The sequence below is a fragment of the Calliphora vicina genome, unplaced genomic scaffold, assembly GCF_958450345.1.
Source record: "Calliphora vicina unplaced genomic scaffold, idCalVici1.1 scaffold_142, whole genome shotgun sequence".
In the NCBI taxonomy this organism is placed as follows: Eukaryota; Metazoa; Arthropoda; class Insecta; order Diptera; family Calliphoridae; genus Calliphora; species Calliphora vicina.
In genome coordinates this window covers 8,450-15,429 of record NW_027052576.1, presented here as the reverse complement: position 1 = coordinate 15,429, position 6,980 = coordinate 8,450, and the positions used below count along the sequence as shown (strand labels likewise).

Genomic DNA, 6,980 nt, shown 5'->3' with positions numbered 1-6,980 from the left:
ATTAAAATCTTATATTATGTCTCAAAACAATAACATTCTACAAAAAAGTGAAAAATCGCGCGAAATTTTTAAAATAATTTTTTACACACAATACTCATAGAAGTCATACACTATTTACTTATTTTCCTAATTGCAAAAAGTCGACTTTTCATAAAATGCAGAGTCGACTTTCATAATTTGCAAAATTAAAAGTTATTAATTTTGCATAAATAATACCATAATACTTACAGAAATCATACCGAATAAAACACTCCATTTACTTATTTTTCTAATTTTTTCTCTTTAAAATTTTGTTAATTTTTTAAATGCATTTTGTGGTAACAACACCGTAGTGTTTTACTAAATCATATGTATAGACTTATTCTGATACTACAACACATGAAAACAATGATGTCCCTGATTGTAATCGGGGAAATGAAATTACCCCATGTCTATATTAGACAATTATTTATCACGGCACTTGACAAAACGTCGGCAGAAAAATTGTCAATTTTTTTTTTTATGTTAATGAATAGGGGTAACAAAATGCTGATATTATCACGACAACTCACAGATAATTTTGCTGAAATAATGCTATATTTTATTAAAACAAATAAAATTAAATGCAAATTTTGTAAATAAACACTAATTTCACTAAAACTTATGTTAAAAATCAAATTTAATTGCACAAAAACAAAATTCTAAACAAATTTTACAATAAAATGACGTTTGTTATCAAGACAACGTTGTCTAAACAATTGTTTAGACAACACTGTCATAACGACGTTATAACGCTAATAAATACCGTCTGTACCTGCTAATTTTTTATCATGATAACAATTTGACGTTTAGCATAATAAATATTTGTCTTACATAGACACGGGGTTAGGCATATCTATATATATAAAATTGAATGCGACGTGCCACGCCCACTTTCAAAATAAGTATTAAAAGTCGCATATCTCAGAAACTGTATGGACAACTTTGACATCCATAAGAATATTTTTGGAAAAAATGGGCGGAATGGCTATAGTGGGCGTGGCACCTTCTATATGAAAACACTCTATACTTATTATTCTAATTTTTTCGCTTTAAAATTTTGTTAATTTTTTAAATGCATTTTGTGGTAACAACACTGTAGTGTTTTACTAAATCATGATTATATATATAGATTTATTGTGATATTACAACACATGAAAACAATGATGTCCCCGATTGTAATCGGGGAAATGAAATTAGGCATATGGAATATAAACAAGCAATTCTAATACATATCAGATATTTTGAACATAAAAAAGAAAAAATTCGGAAACTCAACAATTTTTAAATTGCAAAAAGTCGACTTTTCATAAAATGCAGAGTCGACTTTCATAATTTGCAAAATTAAAAGTTATTAATTTTGCATAAATAATACCATAATACTTACAGAAATCATACCGAATAAAACACTCCATTTACTTATTTTTCTAATTTTTGATACATATCTGATACATATCAGATATTTTGAACATAAAAAAGAAAAAAGATATTTAAAAAAATTCGGAAATTCAACAATTTTAAAATTGCGAAAAGTCGACTTTTCATAAAATGCAGAGTCGACTTTCATAATATGCAAAATTAAAAGTCATTAATTTTGCATAAATAATACTCATAGAAATCATACCGAATAAAACACTCTATTTACTTATTATTCAAATGTTTTCTCTTTAAAATTTTGTTAATTTTTTAAATGAATTTTGTAGTAACAACACTAGTGTTTTACTAAATCACGATTATAGGTCTGTTCGCGTACTCAATAATTTGTAACAATTTGTAACAATTTGCAACTATTGTTACTGGATTCCGTTCGCGTACTTTTGAAAACTTGCAACGAGAGAGTAAGAGAGCGATAAAAATGACAGTTCGATGATAGAGAATTTTTTTATTTTACTGGATATTTTTTACTGGGGAAAAAATATCCAGTAAAATATGTTCACAACATATGGTTGAAATATGAATACGTAAACAAACCAAAGAAAACAAAAATTTGGTAAATTTTACATTTTTTGAAAGAAATATAAAAATTAATAACACACGAATATTAAAAAATTATTTGTAATTAGATTTATTCTAATTTTATTTATCATAAATTAGTTTTTAAAAGAGTTTGTTTGTTGTGAAAAATCATAACAAATATTGTCAATCTAGCGTTTTTAAAACCACTTAGTTTGTTTTTCTCTTAGCGATTTTATGTAAATTTTTATTTTACTAATATGTTTGTAACATGAAGTTTTAAAACAATAATATATTTGTAATGATATTACATGTTTTGTTAACTTTAAATATCCATTTATTTATAAGAAAAATCATAATTTCAATTGTTTGTTTTTTGGTGTTTTGTTAGCGATTGAGATTTCAGCAAAAGGGCATTACTAATCTTTGTTTATAAACAAAACTTGCAATTTTTTTTTACAAATTTGCGTTCGCGTACTTTTTTGGATATTTTTTTGATTGAGAGTAAATTAAAAATTACTCTCTATCATAAAGTTACTGGATATTTTTTACTGGAAAGTACGCGAACAGACCTTATATGTATAGACTTATTCTGATATTACAACACATGAAAACAATGATGTCCCCGATCGTAATCGGGGAAATGAAATTAGGCATATAGAATATAAACTAGCAATTCTGATACATATCAGATATTTTGAACATAAAAAAGAAAAAAGATATTTAAAAAAATTCGAAAATTCAACAATTTTAAAATTGCAAAAAGTCGACTTTTCATAAAATGCAGAGTCGACTTTCATAATATGCAAAATTAAAAGTCATTAATTTTGCATAAATAATACTCATAGAAATCATACCGAATAAAACACTCTATTTACTTATTATTCAAATGTTTTCTCTTTAAAATTTTGTTAATTTTTTAAATGAATTTTGTAGTAACAACACTAGTGTTTTACTAAATCACGATTATATGTATAGACTTATTCTGATATTACAACACATGAAAACAATGATGTCCCCTATCGTAATCGGGGAAATGAAATTAGGCATATAGAATATAAACTAGCAATTCTGATACATATCAGATATTTTGAACATAAAAAAGAAAAAAGATATTTTAAAAAATTCGGAAATTCAACAATTTTAAAATTGCAAAAAGTCGACTTTTCATAAAATGCAGAGTCGACTTTCATAATTTGCAAAATTAAAAGTCATTAATTTTGCATAAATAATACTCATAGAAATCATACCGAATAAAACACTCTATTTACTTATTATTCAAATGTTTTCTCTTTAAAATTTTGTTAATTTTTTAAATGAATTTTGTAGTAACAACACTGTAGTGTTTTACTAAATCACGATTATATGTATAGACTTATTCTGATATTACAACACATGAAAACAATGATGTCCCCGATCGTAATCGGGGAAATGAAATTAGGCATATAGAATATAAACTAGCAATTCTGATACATATCAGATATTTTGAACATAAAAAAGAAAAAAGATATTTTAAAAAATTTGGAAATTCAACAATTTTAAAATTGCAAAAAGTCGACTTTTCATAAAATGCAGAGTCGACTTTCATAATTTGCAAAATTAAAAGTTATTAATTTTGCATAAATAATACTCATAGAAATCATACCGAATAAAGCACTCCATTTACTTATTTTTCTAATTTTTTCTCTTTAAAATTTTGTTAATTTTTTAAATGCATTTCATGGTAACAACACTGTAGTGTTTTACTAAATCATGATTATATGTATAGACTTATTCTGATATTACAACACATGAAAACAATGATGTCCCCGATTGTAATCGGGATTATATTTTAAGTAAATTATATTTGACACGTTCCAAAATCGGTCATTAATTACTCATTGCCCCATATATATACATGTATGTATATTTCCCTGGAATGTATGTATATTCACACATTAACATGACTAAAAAAATTTTCTAAAATTTAGCCCCCAAATAAGTTTGAGTTTTAGAAGATGTCTAACTTGCATATTTATTTAAATACATTAGTACTGAGATGACATCTATAACAAAATACTTCTGAAATATTTGAGTAGCGTTAACATTTTATAACTAACGAAATCGCTGAAATACAATTATGTTTTAATTATATTACTCATAAAAGTTCTTACATATGCTTTCCATTTGACCAAATATTCCATAGCCTACCATCTTTTGCGAAGTCCTTAGTTGACACACAGTTATAATGTTTGATATATGAACAATGACTTAAATCTTTATTTATTAAAATAATCACTTTAGACTTTTTTTGAGAAGGAATGCGTATAATTTTTTCCGATATCTGTTTTTGCATATAAAACGGTAGCCCTAAAAGTCAAAAATCTTTTAATTTCGGAATTGTGGGAAATTTTTGCAAATAAATCGGTAACCCTAAAAATCTTTTACATAAATGAAGATATTGGTTAAAATAAAGCGGGAAAATGCTAGGACTTCGATTTTTAGGCCTTCTAGGAGCCATATTTACACTTTACAAAAGACACTGCCTTCTACAAGCACTTTGCTTCCCTTCTCGAAGGATTCATACACATTATATGTTGCATTGCAAAACAAGTCCAAACAATTATTAAAATTCAAACATGATTGGGTTCTTTTTTATAAACCTCTATCTGAAAACAGAAGAATGTATTCTTTTCATTCCAAAAATTTAGTTTTTTGCTTAACTTTATGTTGAAGAGTTCACGTAAAGTAGTGTTTTATAATTAAAACTACACATGCGACTCTTTAAAGCTAATTCCTTAAGTTTAATATTGAATTTATTAAAAATGTATTCCCTAATAACCCTCTTAGACATGCTTCCGTCGAAGCCTTTGTATTCTGCACAGGTAATTATATTAAAAGTCTTATTGACTTATTGATAAGAATTTATCAAAGTTGTATATATCAAATTTTGTATGAAAATTTGTTTTAAAAAACTGATAAATTCGTATGAATAAGTCCCTAAAACTTTTATTATAATTTCCTATACCGACATTCTACAAGCCTTCGACTGAAGATCTTCTAATATGACTTTAACGGAAGACCATCTTATATACATTCCGTTATTGGTCTTCTAAGCCTTCAGCAAAAGATATTCTAATAGGCCTTCAAGGGAAGACCATTTAATAGGCCTTTTTAAGTAACCCTCTAACAGAGAAGGCAAGCACTTGGCTGCCAATGACTCGCCGTGTAAAATTGAAATGATTTTGCAATGCAGAGGGGGTGTGCTTGTGTCTGCAAAAAAAAGCTTTTAGGAAGGCCACTTTACTAACTCTTTTTTCCCGCTGGGTAGTTTCTTTTATTAATACTCGAAGCAAAATATTTATACATAAGCTTACAAATGTCCAATCATTCAGGGTTATTTTTAATTAATCTAATTCATTTGCAGATATCAAAATGTTTTCAGTCTTCGCCTTATATGTATTTATTAAAATGTGCTTTCTGTGGCACATTTGTCTAAATATAAACCTTTGATTTTTGTATGAATGTCTATTTCCGAATTTATGACCACTAATATTCACTTTGGATAAGCATAAAATGTTTACCTTTTTTACTTACCATTAAAAAATTAAAACAATCACTAAAAAATTAAAACAATCACTAAAAAATTAAAACAATCACTAAAAAATTAAATACGCACAAGTATGAGTGTTAAGTCCATTATGGACAAATACCTTTTAAATTTAAGAGATAATTAAGTTTAATCAATTATAATACTATGCCATTGGAACCATTCACAAACAAAAAATATTTGAGTCAATGCACAGATACAATTTTCTAAAGGGGAACTTATATGGAAGATATCGTCAATTATTTTCCGATCATCAGACAATTAAAATTTCATCGCTATACAGTTGTTCTTATGCTTTAAGGGAGCGTTAAAGTCATTGAATTCAATTTTAAATATGTCCAACAGATATTGGAAAAATCTAGTTTACACAAACATGAGAAAAATGTATACAATAAAATAAATGTTCTGCATCTCAAAATTTTTGGAGCAAAAAATAGTTTTCTGTATTGAGCAAGGATTATATTCTCAGGGGTATTTCGAACGCCGTCTTCGCTAAAAACAGTTTTTCTGTACATCAAGATTTTTGAGGCTACCATTTTATATGTACTTTTTTCAATATTTGGCTCCGAAAGTATGAACTGCCGCCAAAATTTGTTTGTTCACAAACTCAGAACAAAATGTTCCATGATTAATATACATTCCAGATTTAAGTCCAGACAATGCTTAATGTAACTAACATGATCTGCCCAAGATTTGTTTTTTCCAAAAAAAAAAATCCGACTTGTTATTTTCTCGTTGCATGAATGAAGTTTTCTATATCCTGATATATAGGACAGAGGTTAAATGGGAGCATTTGAAAGATGTTTCTGGGCCACTAAAATTTAGGAAAATATAGGAATTATAAATGATATAGAATTTATAGTCAAACAAATATATACCTGTGATTAAATCAACGTCTCACAGAATATCTCTGCGACCGGCCATAGGTAAGAAAAATATATTAAAGGAAAAATGTTTAAATAAAATCTGTGGTGGTTATCTTGATGACTTCCAACACCTGTTTTAGTGTTTTTTGCTATTAAAAAATGCCTGCATACTGTATACAAGTTCTTACACGAAATAAACTTGAATTTTGTCAAGCAATGTTATTGATCAAGAATATTAAAACAGGCATCAAAAGTAGTCGCAGTTTTAATGAACTATACAAATAGAAATGTCGTAAAACAACATAGTAAAATATTATAAATACTTCTACTAGTTAGGTATATCCAACAAGAATATTAAATGCGGCAAAATTGCAAACATCAAAGGCTGTGACTAGTTTTTCTTATCAACGGCGTTAAAGAAAAATCGACGTGCGGAAAAAGTAAAAACAAATATTGATGTTAACCGCTGCAACAGAATTTTTGTTGAAAGTGTGGCAACACCAAGTTATGAAAATAAATTTTAAAATGGAAATATTAGACATTTAGGACGTATA

The 6,980-nt window shown here is 27.1% G+C and overlaps 1 long non-coding RNA gene across 1 annotated transcript; it reads right to left on the bottom strand.

Moving 5' to 3' along the window:
- Positions 1-5,634: 5,634 nt before the first annotated feature.
- On the bottom strand, positions 5,635-6,779 carry LOC135963025 (uncharacterized). Its single transcript, XR_010576808.1, has 2 exons — positions 6,439-6,779; positions 5,635-6,374 (listed from the first exon to the last, which is right to left on the bottom strand). It is a non-coding gene; the product is annotated as an uncharacterized LOC135963025 (long non-coding RNA).
- Between the last annotated feature and the right edge of the window lie 201 nt (positions 6,780-6,980).